At 36.7% G+C, this 21,872-nt stretch overlaps 1 protein-coding gene across 26 annotated transcripts in view; it reads right to left on the bottom strand.

Moving 5' to 3' along the window:
- Positions 1 to 21,872, bottom strand: part of MYT1L (myelin transcription factor 1 like) — a 325,160-nt gene that overhangs the window by 207,610 nt on the left and 95,678 nt on the right. For all 26 annotated transcript variants that reach the window (XM_017833840.1, XM_017833828.1, XM_017833842.1 and 23 more), the window contains one exon: positions 8,262 to 8,376. The gene's annotated coding sequence lies outside the window, so the exon portion shown is untranslated. The remainder of the gene's footprint in view (positions 1 to 8,261; positions 8,377 to 21,872) is intronic.

The following is a 21,872-nucleotide window of genomic DNA, read 5'->3' as shown; positions in this document are numbered from 1 at the left end:
GCTGCTCATTAAGTGACTATCACATATCCTGTGAACTGAATGAGGAAAAGATCTTGTAAGAAAAAACAATATGAGATCATGTAATTAAAGAAGTCTTCACAATGCATATGCATGGAGGAGATTAAATTAATTTGCCTTAACAAAGTTAATTCTGGCACGTATTAGTTTTAGAGTGTTTGGACTCTTTAATGTAGATTTTCCACACATAATAAGAAATAACTGAAGATCCTGCTGAGATCTGATTAAAGGACATATATTAACCATCTGTATTTTATTCATCCAGTTAAAAACAGGATTTACTTTTGACTATTGGATTGAGTTATAACAACTGGAATACTGGAATGGCTATTTCATTGCCAATTATTCCTATTTTCTACAGAAAGTTTAGATTTTAGCCAAAAATTTCTTTTAACATCATAAACAGCAAAAGAAGCAGGTTAAAGTATAGAGACCATTTTCTATATACTATGTTACAGCACAGTAGTTCCTGCTGCCTACCATTGCCACTTGAATTAATTAAAGTACATGAGTTCAAGAATTTATGACTGATTCTCACAAGTAAAGAGTATATTCGAGTTCCATTAAGTTCAAGAGATGTAAAGCCAAAACAGCTATTTTTATCAGCCCTGTTCAAATACATACAAGAGCAAACCAAATAAAACCTTTGCCTCCTCTTTTTCATATGGATGTGACTTTGTGAAAAACACAGATTACTATATGGTAGCTATACCTGTATATCTGATCAATTAACTGGCTTCCATTTGAAATATTCTGTCCTTTAAGAATGACTATGTCTCTTATACCAGCATATTTAATCAGAGATCATATTTTGTATAAGTTCATTCTCTTGCACTCAAAGACGATTCATTGCATTTGTAACACATGGCTACACATTTAAGTTGAACTTCAATTTTAAAGGATGCTTTCTGTTTTTGTTTCTACACTGGCGGCTTACCAGGGCTCAGTTATGTGCCTTTCTGATGATAGACAGACTGTATAGAAGATTTTGCTTTTCTAATCTCTTGAATAAAGAACATAGAGCCAACTCAGTGGGTACTTCAGAACAGGCACTGTATCTACATGTTCATAAACTTCATAAGGTTAAGTTGCTGTCACTTCTGCATCATTTATACCTTACCTTTTAAACTTTGGATTCTTGGCTTTGCGTTCATAATTCATAAAAGATTAAGTGCTTGTTACCTTGAAGCTAATTTTTCACCCTAAAAATTTTAGCACATGGACACTTCTTTGGATGTCTACAAACTACAGCAATCATCATTCCTCTGCCATAATTGTCAAACTATAACAATTTGTCTGTCTCAGTGTAGACCTCATTGCTTCCTCTCAAAAGGTTTTTCACCCAGAGGGTGGTTGGGTATTGGAACAGGCTCCCCAGGGTAGTGGTCAGGCATTCAAGCATGTCAGAGTTTAAGAATTGTTTGGACAATGCCCTCAGGCACATGGTGTGATTCCTGGGGCTGTCCTGAGCAGGGCTGGGAGTTGGACTTTGATGATCCCTGTGGGTCCCTTTCAAATCAAAATATTCTATAATTCTATGACAATTACTATCCCTTATTTTTTAGATACTTTTAGATATACTACACAGTGTACATTCAGCAGTAGATACAGAAAGGGCTACAGTAGCAGAAGGATTTAAAATTTAAATACAATATTTAAAATGTAAATAAAATTTCTCACCTGTTTTTTTAGCTCCTTTTCACCCCTGCATCTGTATTTCGATATCAGGCATACTTTTTATTGCATTGATCTTATTTTACACACCAAAGACATAGTACTAACTATTTAAATGATTTTCACAATTTCACAGTGTATTTTGCAAGTTCAAGTTTACTTAGCATAATCCTGGTATTTCCATCTTTAAAGTTAAAAGCAATTGCTGAACCTCAGCCATTTGGATCTTACTTGATCTATAGACAGTAGTTTTCAGGCTGATCAAACAAACATGTTCCTTAGCTATGAGTCTACTTATAGCTTTAATAGTAAGGTCGTAGATTCATAGAAAGGCTTGGGTTGGAAGGGACCTTAGAGATCATCTCGTTCCAATCCCCCTGCCACGGGCAGGGTTGCCACCCACTAGACCAGGTTACCCAGAGCCCCCATCCAACCCAGCCTTGAACACTCCCAGAGATGGAGCATCCACAACTTCTCTGGACAACTGATTAAGCGACAAAGTGATTTTACATAAAGTGGTTTTACATAAAGTAATTTTACAGCATATGCACTTGAAGATAAAGAACACCTGAACTTACAAATCAATTTTTATTGCTGTTTATGCATTGGAAATTACCATAAACAAAGACAGCTAAATACTATGGCTCTGAAAGACAGGGGAAATGACATAGAGATACTTAGTCAACATTTGCATGTGACTTGACCTAATTTCATGTTTTTATCTTTGGAATCCACTGTAGTCCTGCTCTCAGTTCTTTTTGAAAACCACGCCATCTATTTAAGTGGCAAAATACAGATTTTGGCTGAAATACATCACTACCTGAACACAGCTGATCTGTTGCAGAGCAGAAATTAGAACACTGGTCTTCTAACTTTCAAGTTTCTTGCTTAATCTCAGACAGTTCTACATACTGTATTTCTGAAGCCTGAGGGGTTTTTGCATTTATTTACTGAAGTACATTTGAGATTATTTTTGGCATCTTTACACTGGGTCATGAAACAGCATGTTTTGGCACCTGCTAGCCTCACCAGCAATCTGCTTACTCCAGGCAGTTATCCTTGTGCTACTCCTGGGTATGCATCTGACAAAAGTCTTGCAGGGTTGCTGGGATCTGGAGTTTTGCAAACAATGGGAGAAGAGCAACATATGAAAAAGCTGCATTGGTGTTCAAGTATTTTAGGTGAGTCTTTATTTGTTGATTTTGTATTTTAAATATGTAATAAATAATGTTTTTCATTTTTGTATGTGATATTTTATTGATTATAGTTGATACTTCAAGCAAAAACAACCACAATAAAGTAGAGATCTTTTTTGCAAAACTCATGGGTTAGCACTTGAAAATATTCATTGTGGAAACTTTCAGGTATATTTGCAATAACCACCTCATCTACTGAGGCATTTAGTGAAACTCTAGAACTAACAGTAATGATTATGATAGAGAAACAATTTAAATTAGTCTAGTATCCTAAATTAAATGCATATCTTCTCTTGCTACTTGCAGAGATTTCAAATCGAGAAAAAAGTATCTGGTTCTGAAATGGTTCACAAGGACTAACCAATACCATGGTGAGGTCATGTACACACAGATTATTAGAGGAGACTAGAAAAAAAATTATTCCACTGTGGAACAAGTGGAATAACTGATGATAAATGTATACAAATTACCTATTCACACAATTCAGTCTACTCAATGGGCAGTACTTTAAAGTACTAAGTAGGAGAAAGAGAGGGGGTAACAATTTTTTTTTAATTTATCACCTCATGACTATGACAAAGAACATGCACCCCAGTGCAGTGAAAGCAGGAGCTCTGAAGAAAAAGGTGCTTCCCAAAGAGTAGGATATTTTCCTCTGACTCTGAACTCTAACTTAGTTCCTATAGACATAAAGTTCATTTCACTTAACTTTAGATATCTGCAACACACGCATCAACGTCTAAGCTGATCCCTAGGTTTTCTTTATTCTCTCTAGTAAGGAATGTGCTATTCTACAGTCTGATTCATCTGACCTACTTAGATGTCTACCTTCTGAGGAGATGAATCATGCCCTAAAAGTGTCTATTTCTCTCCACTGACTATAGAGGGAGCCAAGCCAAAGATAATTTTGATATAAAAGACATTACATTAGGACAGATAAATTTCACCCCAGAAGCCATGAAAGTGAGCAAAACAAGAGTGAATGCTATTTTCAGCAATATTTAACTTCTGTATGCTTTTGAAATAGAAATCCATCCACAAGGTTATCTAGGGACAATACTACTGAGAGCTGCTGAGCAGGATGGACTGGTCTGTCACAGGCCTCAGGGAAGCAGCCTCCTACCGAAATGTACAAGGTGACCATGAAATGGTAGTGTCTGCTCCCTCTGCACCCTCCCAAAAATGTATTTGAAAGAAGAAAGAAAACTTTAAGAGTACACTTGTCTCTTTAAATTTTGTTTGCAATAACATCATAAGGACATACCACAGAGTCATAAGCTGTATTTGCAAACAGAAAGGATTGCTGACCTTATAAGAATCTCCCGCCATGCTTTTAAAAACTCTTTTTAAAATAGTTTCTTTCTAGCTTTGATTGATGAGAAAACATGTATCTTCTGTTGACTTTTAGCTACTTATTGTATAAGAATCTTTGTAGTTTTTATCAAACATATTCCTTTCCTTGGCATTCTTCAGTGCACTGCTGAAGGTATTGCTGCACAAAGGTACTTTCGTGCCTCTCCTGTCTCAGTGTATGAAAGTCTTTTTTTATATGCAGACTTGTTAATAAAAGCTTTATTTCTACTGTATAAGAAGCATAGGTCTGACCTAACTTAACCTTGACCCAAACCCTATTTCATCAATGAACTGTTTCTCTGAATTCCACTTGGCTTTCAAATTGTCTTCTGCGTCTACCTTGGCTTCAGAAGGAATACTTCAGTTAGAGCAATACATAGTCATTCAACTGGAGTGAAAAAAGGCAAAATGCCCCTATGTGTGCTAAGATTTTTTTTGCCCACCAAAATTTAGTGCCCAATATTCATAAAGACAAAAGAATCATTTAAGATCACATCAAAAAACCTAGAAACTGGAAACTGATCAAAATCAAGTGACACGATAACCCTTCTTCATAAAATGTTAGAGTAGGAGAAAAGAAGGGATTCAACATTGAGAAGCTGTAATGATCTGGCAAAATTATTTTTTACCTCTTCTAATCCAATTTCTCCAATACTTTCTAAGTGTTTGCTACAAAAATGATCAGCTCTATCATCATCAGATTTCTCTTAAAAAGCATCTTATGTGGCATATTCCCCTTGATCTGGGATTGAGATTTATACACACAGCTGCTAGTGCAGTGAAGAGAGACCATGACCTTTCACAGCAGGTTTAATTTGATTTTATAACCCAAACAATTTTCAGGATGATTTAGGGATTAGATATTCTGACAGGCTGAGCTATATATCCAGTAAAACAAAAGAATTTTTTTCCTAATTCTTACTGGTGATATACGCCTGCCCTGGCTTTTTTAGCTTTAACATAACTGTTCTCTTTAGCATGCTAACATGAGCAGCAGCCTGTGATCAATCACAGTTGGCCAGCCCATGCAATATAAACAGCCATGCCTGCTCACAGGAGCAGGGATGCTGCTTAGAAACTGCAATTTGAAGAGCCTACTGCCTCATTTTTGAAACCATTTAAGTCTGGAGAGAGACAAAGAAAAAGAAGTGCAGGTTTATGTGATGATTGCTACTACTTACATTTACAGTGACAATTTATAAACTGCAAATTTAGCAACATGTGACATTTTGATTGATGAACTTTGCTTTTTCAGAGGGTCGTATTAGGAAGACTTACACTGCCAAGAGGTAACATGAACTTGTCACCATCACAGTGTGTTTGTAGTACTCTATCTGAACTAGCATAAGGCATTACTTTGCTTTGTGCATCCCTGCCATTCCATCAATATCCTTACATAAGAACCATATGACAGAGAAGTACACAGAATTCATTTCAGCTAATAAGGGGAGTGAGGATTTCTGACTACTCAATTATTTAAGGCGGGTAACTAAGATACCAGAAATATGGAAGGACAAATGATTGTGCTTCAAAAGCAGAGGAAGTGCAGTCACAATTGCTGATCCTTAGGTCTTGCTTAATTTTGGACAATACTTAGCTAAGTGTCTTGCAGGAAATTTGTGGCATAGACAAAACTCATCTTTCCCAACTCTAAGCTAATTCTCTAACTAATGGCTCAGACTTTTCTCATTCCCTGAGGCACCACAGGACAAGCAGAAATAATACAAAGCTGACTAAGAATAATGTTGCATACCAGTGATTCCTACACTGCCTAATTAGGGTTGCTTTACTATGTCTTTTCACTGCCATGGCAGGGCAAACTGAACATAGCAGCAAATATAAAATCCCTGATCTGTGATATTGTTCTCTATGGGTCTGCATCCTGTAAGGGACCAGATCATTCCTTCCAGATGTAAAATAACTATAATAAAAATGCTTAAGATGCTGTACCTTTCATTGGGTACAAGATGAAGCTTAATATAAGGCCCAGAATGATGTTTCTACCTTTTATCAGCTGAAGTGAGCAATCCTCATAAAGACCATTCACATAGAGAAGTGAGTTTACATGAGGTTTTCTGGGGTTAGCTCCTAAGTTTCAAACCAATTTACTCACCTATAGTATGTATAACTGTTTATATGTCAGCCATGTCAGGTATATGGAATGTAAAGATAATAATTAACAAAACTTGTGTATCTGAAAAACCCCTGCAGACAAAAAGAATCAAGCTTTAGATATATTTTATGCAAGCAAAAAGAAAATGAGAAAAATCACACCAGCAAGGTTTAAGGTTAAGCCCTTGCAGCACTGCAAGAGTCAATATCAGATGTAAAGAAGGTAAATATTTCAATTTAGACTGTTGCTAACTTCTTATGAGTTTTCTCTCTCTCTCTTTATATTGGGGCAGGAATGATAATTTTTTTTTCACCCCTAGGCCTGTGTTCCTTAATTGTCCCGTTCTGTAGAAGACTCTACAACAGAATCCACCTAATTTTCTCATGTACATTTTCTCACTTCTCAAACTTCAAAATTATTTTCTTTAGCAGCCCACCAGAAAGGACTACACAGATTTCTCATGACCCTAAACCACAGCACAAGAAGTTCTATGAGCTCAACCTGTCCAGCTGAGAATCCATTTAATCATGCTTTGCATATTCTCATCCCACTTTCACATATTATTTTACCACTTTCTTCTTCTTATACTTATATTTAAAATTACTATTTCTTTCCAATGCGATACACTGTGTCTCATCAACTCATTATAGTAGATTGGCAAAAAATAAATCAGAAGTAAGTTTTCTCCTATATTTAATCCAAACTTTCCCAATAATTAATTAATTACTGTCTAATGTAATTAACTGATTCATGTTTCATCTTATTTTAGCATCAAATTTCTGAGTTTAACTACATTTATAACCGCTGTCCATCATCATCAAAGGGACCAAGTCAGTAGACCAATATATTGTATATGTGTTTCTATCTTATAAATTGTTCAGCTTTTAACTCAACTTCTTCCTGACTTTTCTCTGAGGAGTGGGACCTACGATTATTAGCAGAGTTTACTCCCCTAATAAAATAAAATCATTCTGATGTTCTTTTGGGAAAACATAGAGGACCTGCAGGAAAATCATAGCACAATTGTGTCCTGTAATATTAGCTAATAAAGGTCTGTGAAAAATGGCTCCCCAACAGCTGCTCAGCATGGAATTTGATACTAGCCTTCTGAATTTCTGGGCAATGCACAGATTTTCTGAAAAAGAATTCAGTAAAAGAAAAACGATGCAAAAAAAACCCTCTGTGATGAACACCAAGGGAACGCCGTCTATTTTCTCTATATTCCACATACACGGAATGCAAATGTATCCAGCATTTTGCACAAGTTTGCAAGCAATGCTTAAGAAAAATGCTTTCCTCAAAACTGAAATGGATTTTACCAATATGAGCCTCTGAATTTACTTCATCCACATTTTGTACACTTGCACACTCGATTTATACACTCATTTGTTTTTCATGACAGTATATGAGAACTACTGTGATTACCTGGAGGTAGTAGGATGACACTAGGGGAAGCCACACTTTATGAATAAATATATATATACAATGAAATAAATAGCAAGTTTTCCAACCTATCCATCCTGCATACCTGACTCTATTGTTAATGTTTAATGAAATAAAATTTCCTATTATTTACAATTAACTAGTACTACCTTTCTGATTTCACAGTAAAAAGAATTCCAGTGCATCCAGGTCCAAAACAATTCAGGCACTCATTCCTGTTCTTTGTAACTACAGCAGCAGAATAATATATGCATCATCTAATTTAACTGCAAATGATTCTTTTAGCATGAATTGTCTGCTTAAAGATAATGCACAACAGAACTCTTAACTGCATCCCAGAAGTCATGCAGCACCAGGAAGATAAGATCACAGTGGTTACCAGGGGTAGCAAATGGGAAAAGCACTACAGGAAATGAACTCTTGTCAATAATCTCAAGAGAGTGCTATATTTAGGTCAATTGTACCTGAAATCGTTTGGTGGGGTAATTGCTCTTTGGTACAGACTCTGCTCTCTGAGCCTGTCAGAGTGCTTGTAGGTCCACTGGATTGGATTCACCAGTTTTCTTCCAGACTCATTTTCTAAAAATAAAGCAAAAAAAAAAAACTTTAATGAAGAATAGTAAGCTTACTAGGAACACAGAAAATCTCTCACACGTTATTTTAGCTTTTAAAAATTGCTTTCCATGAATGCATTTATACAAAAACTTGTTCCAATATCTAACTGGTTGCTCTAGTTTTCTAGAATAGAAATTTGTTCAGTTTTTCAGATTTTTTATTTGGCCCAGTAAAGACTTTCCAGATATGTTAAATAACTGAGGTGATTTAAAGTGCTTTTGCTGATCAGTTAATAGTCAATGCAAAATCAGAATTGTTCCTAAATCTCATGATGCGTCCCAGTGCAACATTATTCTGGCTTTAATTCGGGCGGAGTCCTCAACTGATAATACAGCCTATTGTTTAAGATGGTTCATTCATTTATTCAGAGGAATGTGATTATTCACATTTAGGAATCCAATCTAATGAGATACATGCTGACCCTTTACATCAGCTAGCTGGATTACTACAAGTATCAGAAAAGAGCACCTAGTCCATCTGTCTTATTTCTTAGAAGAAATATAATATTCTGCTTTGATAGCACAAAGTCTCCCGCAGAACTTCTCCTTCTTCACATTAAAGAGTCAGTATTAACCAGATGAATTTTAAAGTAAGGAAAAGCCTTCTTTAACAGCTATTCATCATGCATTTACCTTCAACACAGACAGATAAAGCATCATATCTGTAGTCACTACTCAGTGCTTGTGATTAGCATCTACCACAATTAAAGAAAATGTCATGATGTAACTACTGCTGAAGAATAGACTTGTACTTTTTATTAAAGAAAATATAAAGGGAATAGGAAACAATACTGAAAGCTACAGTAGGCGCATCAGATATTTTAGCTATTGTTTCTTGTGAAGAACTTCAAATTCAAAGATACTCATTAAACTGAGTAGATGGCAATAACAGACGAAGTGTTAATGGGGCAGCAGTGGAGTGTGTCAGGAAAACGAAGAGACCCTGAGGGGCTCACCATGCTGTTTATGCTCAGCTAAATTCGGCAGCATTACCATAAATCCTCTAAAAGATATTGTACTCAATTCCTTATATGCTACTTTTCAGGCAAGGAAATATTCTACAGAGTAGAAAATGGGAACAACAATAAGACTAAAACTATTTTCTATTAATCAAACTGCATGTAAATACTTAGTGTAATTACTATCACTTCTTTTTGCAATTTTATAAAAACAAAGAGAGGGTCTTTCAATCTTCAAAATAATGTGTGAATTTATGTGAAAATTTCTGAAAATGTACACAGGAACAGAACCTTCAAAGAACCATCATTTCTCCCATAACATTTTTATAATTTAAGGATCGGGTCTCAATATTAAGTTCTCACATACATAGTTCAACTGGCCAAAATAAAGATACACATAAACCAAATAACTTTTCACAAGATTCCCAAATTCTTGATTTCTAGTTAGTTTTTTTTATTTATTTTAAGACAGCATTCTGAGGGAGTAAATTAATCTTTGGAAATATACATAAACCATAAATTCCAACAATTTACTTTTTAAAAAGGGATATATATGGTTCAACATGTATCTTTACGGTGACCTTAATACACCTTTGATCTTAGAACAAAACTTTTCCTACATAAGGATAGGTGGATTTATTAAGGAGAAAACAGCTGTAACAAGCTGTGTAACTTCAACTATAAACACAGCTGCAGGTAAGAAATAATTATTTACAGAAGAAAGGTACTAACAAAACTGTGAAAGGCTTCGCTGCCTATTCCTCTACTTCTGCTCGGCCAGTGCCTCGCCTTTCCTCACGCAGAGCCGGCGCGGCAGGGCTGGGCTGCAGCACCACGGACAGCGGCCGCTCATTCCTGGTGGGACTGACACTAAATGCAGGTGTTCTCTTTATCCTAATTCGTCGATGAATTAAAAAATCATTTTAAAATTAAAATAATGTTGTTGGGTTTTTTCATTTTTCTCCCAATGCCGTCGTGTTGAGGTCTGTTTACGATTTTTAATTCTCAGATACAGCGAGAATTAACAGATTTGAAAATGAGTTGGTTGTTGAAACACGAAGACAGAGCTAAAGGGGCCAATGACGATGCTGGCTTTCACTATGCGCTCTTGACCTTTCCTGTCAAAACTGATATCCGCAGTTTTTGGGGAATACTGTTTTGCATACATAAATCTCCACGTGTGCAGTACCTATTCAGAGACTTGCCTTAATATCAAACACCTGGCAAATGCACATGCAGCCATAGGAAACTTGCTTGCCACTGAGAATACTGGAAAAATGAAGTCCCAACAGTTTTCCATTCAAATTCTACTAATGATAAAAATGCTTTGTTTCAGGAACCCAAACAAAAAATTCAGTTGCCCTTGCAGAAGTAGAAATATAGGGCACTTGTAAGAGGCTAAAGTGCAGACTCTCTTTACTGCTTAGCACCTAAGAAAAGCACATTTAAAAGACAGATTAAATGTCATGGTCTCTGAGATGCCCCAAGCGATGTACTTCACAGGAGAATGGCAGAAACACATGGAATGGATACTTTACCCTTATAAGCACTGGATATTTTAGTAGTAGACAAGAAAATTCCCACAAAAAGGTTACATTCTGAATGATGCTGAGAACCTGCAATTTTAACAAAGGTCATAATGAGCCCCCGGTTCTTATTATCCCTGAAGGTATGGAACAAAACCTGAACCACTAAAATAAAATCACAAGAAAATGTCCAGCTCTAGCTCAGTTTAACACAAACACCTGCCTTTAAGAGGTTGTGTACTTCCTCTAGTGCAAGTATTTCAACAGTAGTGGCCACTTGAGTTGTTTCTGGCAGTAATTTAATTGGTTTATTGGGGTTTTTTTCAGGAAAGAAGAAATAACTACAACTATTTCTAATATTTTGATAGAGTTTTTTTAGAATTATTTTTTTAGAATATTCTGACTATTCTAAATTTCACTATTTGGAATAGCCATTGTGTTTCATGCAATCTGTCTTGGAGATGTGGAATAGCAAAGGTGTACAGATGTCTGTTTTTCCAATGTTTTCAGAAAAATGAAGGTATCTGCCCAGTCAAAAAAGCAATTTATATAGATAGATAGATAGATAGATAGATAGATAGATAGATAGATAGATAGATAGTGAGACAGTGGGAAAAGAAAGAGTCCTGTAAAGTGGATGGGATGATTACTACTTCCTTTCAGATCAGGGAGAACTCTAATCACTGAGGTTTGGAACTCAGCTCAGTGACCTTGAATATTCAAACTTCACAGAGCCACTCATGATCAGAGAGCCACCTCTTCCCAGCTGGGATAGTGGTCAAGCCACCACCTTGGATGGGTAAGAAATCTCTCTCTTTGTCACCCTTGCTTAGAGCCATCCCCCCAGTGCCCTGAAGCTCATCTGGATATGATGTCTCTTCGGTCCTTCAGGGACAAAGACACTTTTTGGTGGTAGAGGGAGACTTCATGAGCTCTGGGAGAACAGGAATGCGAATACAGAGTGGATTTCTTTTTTAATGTTCTGCTTTTTCCTATCCAGCACTAATTATCAGTATGCTCTGAATGTATCTTGTTTTTTTCTTCTTCATGCTTTAAAACCACACTCAGTGTTCTAAACACTCATTTATCTCTGCTTTTGGTTTTCCCTGGAGGATATCCTGTAGATCTTTTAAAAACACTCCATCCAAAAAAAAAAACAAAACAAGAAAAACATTTTTCTTTGTAAAAAAACCCACCCTTTTATTTTCTTTTGTTCCTGGGTGTACCCGAGCCTTTTGTACAAAGTAGGGTGCTCTTTCAGGCTTTACTGCAATTCAAATACAAAATAGTTCTATACCTCCACTGAAACTCTTAACTAGCTTCACACAAAGAACAACAACCAACATGCCTTGTTGGTTTGTGTCATCAAACACACTCACTTTGAAAGTTTTAATCCCCTTTTGGTGTATGTTCAAAGACACCAGAACAGCTCTGTTGGCTGGCACTGCAAGAGGAAGATGTCCTGTTCCCTCAGGAACACCCCAGGTGGAGCTGCAGATATGCCAGTGTGGCCAAAGCTGCTGTTGTTTCTTAGTTGCCCACAAAAGGCTAAACCTGAGCCTAGAAAACACCGTGCTCTGGTAATATTGGCTAGGAGTGCTGTTTTTAAGACTTACACTACTATATCAGCAAATTATACTGACAAAAAACATGATACGTTTTTTCCCACCTTTTTGCAGTTTGGGAAATGACATTTAGCTCTACTAACAAACCCCACAAAAACAGGGAAAGGCTAAACCCAAGGGGATCTGACAGCACAAGGAGAAAACATTATACTGGTGTTTGGGATAATGTGGTGATCCACTTGGCTTGGCTTGCTGTGGTATTTTAATCTACAACAAATGCATATAATTTCCATCAACAAAACATTTAAAAATATGAAGTGTAAACATTTGTGAGCCATTACATTAACTTTTACGTAAATCAACCAACAGTCTTAGTGCCAACCCTGTTTTGAAATAATGTCTTCTAGAGTTATAGAACTATATTATCTATAAATAAAAAAGGATTATTAAGAAAAAGTGATCTTAAATATAAAAATATAGAAGAGTGAATGCCCTTCATCAGAGGAAGAAGATACCCAAAGTTGACATTAAGTGCTCTCGGAAGATTTATGAATATCAGCCCTGAAAGCAGACAGTGCGTGAGCATCACTGTTATTACTGGATGTCATGTTTTCTCATGTCAAGTGTAGCTTAGGTAGGATTAAGGGTTCAAAGAATCAGCTGCTGCCAAAAAAGAATTTAAAACTAATGAGGTAAATACACAACTGGCACTGAGGGGAGTTTTTGGAAAGGCTGTGTGCATCGCCCACACAGTAGATAAATAGTTATCTCCTGACTGTGAGGCACACTTGAGAGACTGGGAAACAGGGTACTAACACCTGAGTGAAAAAACAGTGGACTTTCCTGACTGCAGAAGGCAATGAGGATAGTGAAAACACAAAGTTTGAAGTGTTACTTGCTCTTCCAAAGTGAGCAGTGTGTCCACTGCCAGGACAATATGGAATCTGAAAATTGCCTTAAGTAGGAGGAACACACCCCAATAGGACTGGATGAGTCAGAATGTTTTCCTTTATCCTACATCTTAAAACCCTACTACAAAGCAAATTATGTTAGGAGAAAGGCTATGACATTATAAGCCGTTGATCTGGAGGCATTTCAAATACCTTTTGGTCAACAAATACCTTTTGGTGTTCAGATTCATCTCCTCAACATAGTATTATCCAGAGAGCCAGAGCAGAAGAAAATCAGCAGGCAAATAATCAAAACAAATGAGTAAATTAATTTTAGGGTAGAGAACTGATTTGCTTTTCTGTATCTTATCTTCTGTTTTCTTAACCAAACTGGATGCAGTGATGGCATCTTAAGGAAAAAAAACCACAAACAACTAGAAAAATGAAAACATAAAAAAAATAGCATTAACCTACAGATTATAGACCTATACACTGCAGACTATGAACTATATACAGCAAGAGTTAGCAGATTTAGTTTTACCTTCCTACACTGACAACTGTTGGACAAGATTTCTACTACAAGTGAATGCAGCAAAGTGTCGTGTCACTGATGTGCCTACAGTGCCAGATTTTGGGCAGGGCTGTTTACACAGTCTACTGTGCACTGAGGTCAGATCTACCTAATGACTACAGGTGAAAGTGCTGAGCACCTACTGACTCCTCTGTAGACTAAGGCCCAGTTTTGCCACCTGCTGTCACAAGTTAAAATTTTATTCTCTCTCCTTTAATCCCTAACCAAAATTGTTTAACAACAAGACCATCTTCTGAACAAAACGAAAGTAAAAGTGCAACACTCAGCATATTGTAACATAAGGAAGCACAGAAGTGACCTTTTCAGTACACCAGAATGAAAGCTGTAGAGCCCGGTCCAGGAAACACGCTATATTTCCACATCAGATCCATTTCCTGTGTCTCCATTTGACGGTGACTTAAAAGGTCCTGTGTGGTACCCGAGGTTGACATTTGTCTGTATGAACAATTCAAAATACTTGAGAAAAAACGAATATGGTCCTACTGAACAGATTTCTTCAAAACTTATTTGTGAACAGATTAGAGCACGACATTAATCCCAAACTGCATTCACAGTAAAATGTAGCCATGGCTATTGCTCTCTTATGTTCAAGTGATTTATGGTTTCAGACTATCTCTCAGATGACACTACCTCAGAAACCTATTCTTCTTTCCCCCTTATATTTCACTAGTACTGTCAGGTAAGAGAACAATAACTCGTACCACTACTTAAAGCAGTGCCTCAGATGCAAAGCTGGGGTATCCCACAGTTTGCTGGAGATAGACAGGACAACATTTACAGAACACAAAGCCAACACAAAACCCCCAACAGCAAATAGAGAGAAACGAAAATATGTTTATGAACATATGCATTGAGAGGACAAAGCCTTGATGTCCTCTGATACTGGTACAGGAGACCTCAAAAGGGTCATGGGATATTTGTGGGGCAAGTTCCTACAACAGACTGATTTTTAAGTGTCAAAAGCAAAACACTAAGGTGGGCTGATGTAGCAGCTACAGTTGGAACTGCATATCAAAGAGCTGTACAAGCATATTGGTAGAGTAAATGTAGAGTATTCATGAATGGAAGAATAATCTGCAGATGCAGATACACCAACAGGTGTACAACTTGTCCCCAAAGGTACAAAAACTACCTCATTAGTAAGAATCCATTATCTAATAAACTACAGCATTTTTTATCCCTGTGCTGCTTAATTTGTATCAAAAGATAAAGAAATCAAGAATGCTTGATTAGCAGGTAGACCAGGTGTTAAAAAAATAAATTATGGATTAAGAGATACTGCACTATAAGACAAGCTTAAATTCTATTTAGATTCAAAAATATTTATAAGGCTATAACAAAGAGAGGTGCTGGTTTAAAGGAAAATGTAACAAAAACCATAGGAATACTAACATTTATAAATGGAAGAAGGAAGCTTCTGTCCTTTCATCACCTCCCTTGAACCACAGAACTTCGCACACTCATTGTATTGTCTAAGAACTTCAGGTTTCTCCATGGAAACAAGCAATTGTTGATGACTGTATGGGCTGGAAAATCATAAAACAGGAGGGAATAACATAACATACTGTGTGGTGCCAGAGAAAACAATGGCCTTTAAAATGGGCAAAGAAGAGGCAGAGTCAGGTAAGAAACTCCTCCCTTTACTGTAAAACTGTTTAAGACTTAAAAAAGAGAGAATGAGAAAAAAAGTAATTTAAAAATAGTCAGTGGTCTCATGCAATAGCCTGTGCCATGGCTAAGCCACAGTCAGCTCCCTGCCATATGCCAAAAGGTCATCTCATGATGAATCCAAAACTACAGCACGAGATAAGCACCCCCTCTCACCTATGTGTGAACGACAGAAGGGAATAGAAGAGACAAGAAAAATTAAGAGCCACTGCTGAGATGCTGAAGACCACATTTGTATTGTCAAACAAAAGACGCAGCGCAAAGAAGAGAGACAAGCCAGAGGAAGAGATGAAGGAAAGAGAACAAAATGTCTCAGGGCTGGGTCACTGTGGCAAATGGGAGAAGTTTGAGGAAAACATGGCAGAAAAGCAAGCATAAATGGGTGTTAGAGAAGATTAAAGGAGTACTTATTAACATTCTGGTTGACAAAGGTAATGAGGTATGTGTGTAAAAGGTGAAGGTTACAAATAGGTTAAGAGAAGATTATTAACATAAGCTGAAGCTTTCAACTAAGTACCAGAAGTAGTGGCAAGGTTGTAGGAGTATCAGTTGAATGTTTTTCATAACTTGCGATATTTTAATTTCTACAATAAAGCATTACGACGACTTTTAACATTACAGTTGCTGTGTTAGATGCTAGTATTATCCAAACCCAGCCTGCATAACGTAATATTTGATCACCTTGCCCAGTATGACTCGGATCATCACCATAATTAAGGTAATGTTATCAGGCAGCTTTTTCTCGTCACCTTGGCAAGTTTCAAAAGCTTCTGTTCACTGCCACGTTTCTAGTTCACTGGCTATTGTTTTCATTCCTTTCATCATAGTTTATTGTTTTGCAACATATTTGAAAAACAGTTAAAAATCCTCAGGGTTTTCTCACCATGTTATTCTTTGATCGAAGTCTCATTCCCACAAACAAAATAATTTTCTAAGTCCAGGTCATGACTATGGACACAGAAGTTGACAACCTGCCCTTTTTCTACTGAAAGTCACAACAGGTATGGGTTGTTTTGTTGCAGGCACTGTGAAAGGTAACAGCAGGTTCCCCTCTTGGGGCTGAGTTGATACTCAAATCACAACGTAAGAGAGGGATTGTTGGAAGAGGAACACGCTGAGAGCAGGACTGCATCTCAGGAGGCTGCCATGCTGGACACAGGTCCTGAACACTTCTGCAAGAGGAGCATTAGCCAGTGTTCAGGAAAGCTGCACCTCAGCTTTCCAGTAATAACTGTAAGAGAGGCAGTGATGAACTACAGACTTCCGTCTCCAATTCTTGAGCCTTACACCTTGAGTGCAAATATTTTCATGGCTTGAACGAGAAGAAGTGACTCTCTGAGACTCAAATTTTCAAAACATTTAAAAGCCTAAGTACTTTTGAGGTTTTGAACCTGAATGTGGTGAGTCCCAAGGAACACTTAAGTTTGGGAGCAGAATTTAACACTGGTAGTCAAAGTATATTAGGAGATTATTATGTATGACTAAAATCAAGATGTATTTACAAGTTCCATCTTATTACCATTCAAGTCTACAAAAACCCTCTATTTTTTGTAAATGACAGCAGGATAACAATCATGAATTTAGGTAAGACACTTAGAAAGTGCTACCCAATTATCTGAGGACTATAGCGTAAATTAAAACAACTGTCAGCAGTTAAGATTCATTCTCCTCTTGTAGCCATTTATTACTATTGATATAGAGTTCTATTACTGAAATGAGGATAAGTTAGACCCTAAAACAACAGGTAGTTCAACACCATCAGCTTAGACCTTAGAATTTTTTTTCTGTGTGTTTTAAATAATCGGCACTACTCTGGATCAAACATTTATTGCGGAAACTCAAAGGACTTTTTGACTAACTTTTCCTAGGGGCTAATCGATAAGCCTAATTAAAAAAAAAGACCTGCAACCCTCAGTCGTTCAATTGCTCAGGACTTTCAGTAATACCAGTTGCAAGGAGGAAAGGCTCTCTACTTGCCATGATTGAGAAGCTTCAAGAAATATTAAAACCCAAGCGCAGATAGTTTGGCTTGCCAGACAGACAGCAGCGTAACAGTATGTCTGAGTCACAGCAGCTACAAATCGTCATGTGCAAAGTCAGTGACAGTCTAAGCAGTTGTGAATGAAAAAGATCAGCAGAATTCCATAAATGTTCCTGTTGGTTCAGGTGCTGGGAAAGATACAAGCACAGCAGCAACCTACAGGTACTCGTCCCAGCGCGAGAAGAAGGACATGGGGCTCAGACACCAACATGGTGAATATGAGACAGGCACAAAGACTGTCAGATGGAGAGGAAAAAGCAGAAGTACTAAGGCAGAGGGAAGAAAAGATTATGCACCCGTTACCTACATGAATAGGTATATAAAGGCATATCACACCTATAGTGCAAAATTTTGATATCGAATTCTTATTTACAACACAAAACATCCTTCATTGAAATCTGTGAACTCGTCAATATAAAATTCATGAATATTTTCTTTTGAAAGAACTGATTTATAATTTCTGGAGTCTATTTCCATTGTAGAAGCCTTTGTTACTATTTATAAAGTACATTCGTTTTCATTTAAATTAAACAAAATATGTTGTAATGAAAAAAGATTGAGAAAATAAGAAAATTTAAATAAAAAACATGCATACACTGTCGTCAATAAATACATGAAAAAGCTGACAATTCTTAAATAGTTGAAAGATTAGGGAAATATAAAAATATGAATGGAAATGAGAAAACTATTTTCCATCTACTTTTCCCAGTAAACAAAAAATTACAAGAAAACAAGCAAAAAATTGCATTAATGAACTTCAGTAACCGCACTTAATCACAAAATCTAGTCATGAATCGGCTGCTACCATAAGGTAAGACAGGTTGCAGACAGTCCTTTATGTAAAAGCAAATGTCAAAAGAAAAGCTCTGATATTTGGTTGTGGGCTCCCACTTTTCACATAGGCATTTCCTAAATCCATGTTTGATGAGCTTCTCCAGCTATAAATTCTGTAAATTCCCTCTGGAGCAGTGCAGAGTGTGCTTCATGAAAATGTCATCTGCCAGCACTGCAATTACTCACACTCCAGCAATCATGTGCACAATGCAGAATGGGTCGAATTCAGGTGAGAACGAGAACCAGCAATCAAGCCTCTGGAATTGAGAACAAAGCCATTTTCTTTCATTTGCCATCAACACAACCATCAAGGCCTTAATTACAAGGCAAGTGTCAAGCCTGGCTGCTGAAAGGCTTATTATTATACAGCTCAGCTTCAAATCAGTTTTGTATTGATGAACTGCAAAAATGAGGAAGCCAGCTTAGCCCCACAAGAAAAGAAACAGGGAATAACTGATTATGTGATTGGCAGGGAAAAACAAGGACATTCAAAAATACAATTTTAGATAGTAAAAGAATTAGTGAGCAGCTCACCTAAAACCTTTCAATAAATATATTTTCTATCTCAATAGCAAATCTGGGTCGTCTGATAATTAAAAGGACACTTTTTTTAGTTGAGACCATTGTAGTGTCCACAGAAGACACTGCAAAAAGTCTCTCTTTAGGTCATGCATTCTGTTTTTCAGACAGCAATGCATGTCTGTGAGTGTTCTCATTGTCCCCTTCTATCTAATTGCATGTCTTTACCTCCAACATAGAGATATTAAGTGAACTGCACATGTATTCACAAACCCTTGTTCAACAATTATCTATTCACATTAGATTAGTTGTCTTTATATTGAACAGCAGATGAGAAATCATCATTTAGTAAGCAACAGGATTTATTTATGTTGATTTAATTATCAGTAAGTACCATAGTACATAAAAAGAAAGAGTACTGAAAAATGTCATTCACATATATTGTTAAAAAAAAGACCAGATCAGAACACTGCTGCATTACTAAAACTGGAAAATATTTAGGCAATTGTTAGAGGAAGCATTGATAGGTATGTGGAGTACACTGAGGCGCCTAAAGACAAAGATAAATGGAAGTGGTAGATAAATGGCTTATCAGAAGTTTACTGGCATAGTTTGATGTCCTTGATGTGGTTAGACTGCAGTAGTTTAAGTCCTTGGTTTTGTAAGGGCAGAAAGAAGGTACTTAAGCAGAAAGACATTAACAGAATTTGCTGGAAAGAGAGCTGTGTCATATGCTCTGTAAACTCAGACACCCAGATACCACAGAATTGAACAGGGTCTAAGAATAAAATGAAAAGTAAAACAGATACTGGTGACAGACCCTTCTTTGGAACCCATTTGTGATAGTCCTTTCAAAACAAACAATTCTCCTAATAATGCACATTAATCACAGCAATAAGTTAATATTTTTCTAAAGTAAACCCTTTAAAAACGCGAAATAAAATTTTCAGATGTAGTCAAATCACTTAGAAGCCTACTCTGTTTTCTTCAAATGAACTGAAGGTCTTACAAAGAGCAAGGCAGAATATATCCTTGCACTGAATTGCTGCGATTTCAGAAATACTCCTGTTTTGATAGACTAATAGCAGAAGACAGTAAGAAAAAAAAGTAGTAACATAAAAAATTAATGTAACGGCATAACTGGCAGTCTCACATATTTACTATCACATGCCTTGCTTTTTTCTACAGGTGTATTCCCTCATTTTCTCCCTCTTTATCCTCAAGAAACAAGAGCAGCATTTTCTTCAGAAGTAACAGACTCCTGCTCTGTGCACATATTGAGGGAATTACATGAGACAACTGCTTCCTTCCAGTTCATTTATAAGTGTATTTATATTCCACACACTTCATACATTTCCAGCTAAGCACGTGCCTAAGAACTTTGCTAGCTGGACAGAACAAGTGCAAGACCCTAACCATTACCTTCCAAACTCTGCCACTACAATAGCAGTTATCTCTGACATTCAACATACAAGACATTCTTTCAAAGAGTATTACCTAAATACTACCAGGTAAAAAAAGTGAATTACCAGCCTTTGAAAGTATATAAACAGAAGTAGTTCTCCAGCTACATAGTACAGTGAAAGAAAACAAACGAACCAAACAAACCCAACCTCATTTAAAAAATGTAGTACCTTTCATATGAATCAACTTATTTTTAAACTTGGAAGTAAACAGGCATACTTGGGGTGGGAAGAGAAAGGGAAATCTTCTATGTGTAATTTGAGGATACCACCTACAAAAAATCAAATGGAATACTGCTTGCCCACATTAAAATTGCCACCATGGCAGGGAAAAAAATGTTTACATTGCAAAGGACAAGTTGATGTTCTAAAAATAATTTTTGTGAAAGTGTTGTTTATAATTATTGCAACAGTGTATTCCTACAGTTAGGACTGCACCAATATTCACTTGGCAGGCAGCAGGAAATCATACTGAATACAGAGAAACTGTAAGCCAACACCTCTCATGAGCAAAAGGCTGCACAAACTCAAATGAGCTACTGACATTTCTAAACTTGAATTTTGTCAACTAACATGTACAAGAATAAAGGAAAACTTTTTAGTTGTTAAATGTACACAGAAAGTCACAAAAAAAAAGTATTAATGTTTACCCGTACTTGTTTCTAGAAGTTTTCAAGAGTCTACAAGATAACTGGAGTTCACAAAGATGGACTCAGAAAGAAAAGAGAAAATGGACAAAACTATAAATGTGTTACTTTTAATTGTTTGAAGGCCTTAACACGGATGTACTTCTAAAAGCTTGTGATTATTGTACACAGCTTGTGACTGAGTGCTTCAGTTTTGCATATTCAGACACAGATGTTATTGAGTTCCTGTGATGACCATGGGCTGCTACCATTTAGAGGACAGATACTTTTATGATTTCTTATGGTGGACAGCAAAGGTTACCCAACACTTTGGACAGCCTTGGGCATTCTGTACTCTCTTGTTAGACAAAGGGACAGCAAAAATTCATCCTCTGGAGAAGATCCTGATGCGATCACTTAGTGAATGGCATCACAGAGATGGGGCAATGCTCTCACTTCAGAGAAATGCTGAGGTACAAATTCAGCAAAATAACTCAGATACTCAACTTCCTAAATTATCCACCAGACTCATTCAGTCAAACTTCTTTCAGAAATTTTTATAAGGATTTTATGGCAAAACTACATCTTTACACAACAGAACTCAAAAGTGAGTTCTAATTCCAAAAGTCACAATTTTAGTGTGTAATTGCTGCATGGACCAGAAAGGTGCCTATCGTACACAGGTTTGTATATAAATCTTGGACTGGTCAAGGTTATTTCTTCTCATTTTTTTCTTGACCAATTTCTTATTTTGCAGTAGCTGATAAAAGCTTTAACA

The sequence above is a fragment of the Lepidothrix coronata genome, unplaced genomic scaffold (genome assembly GCF_001604755.1).
Source record: "Lepidothrix coronata isolate B3197 unplaced genomic scaffold, Lepidothrix_coronata-1.0 Scaffold222, whole genome shotgun sequence".
NCBI lineage: Eukaryota > Metazoa > Chordata > Aves > Passeriformes > Pipridae > Lepidothrix > Lepidothrix coronata.
Note: the sequence above shows the minus strand (reverse complement) of the source record. Positions and strands in the feature narration are given on the sequence as shown.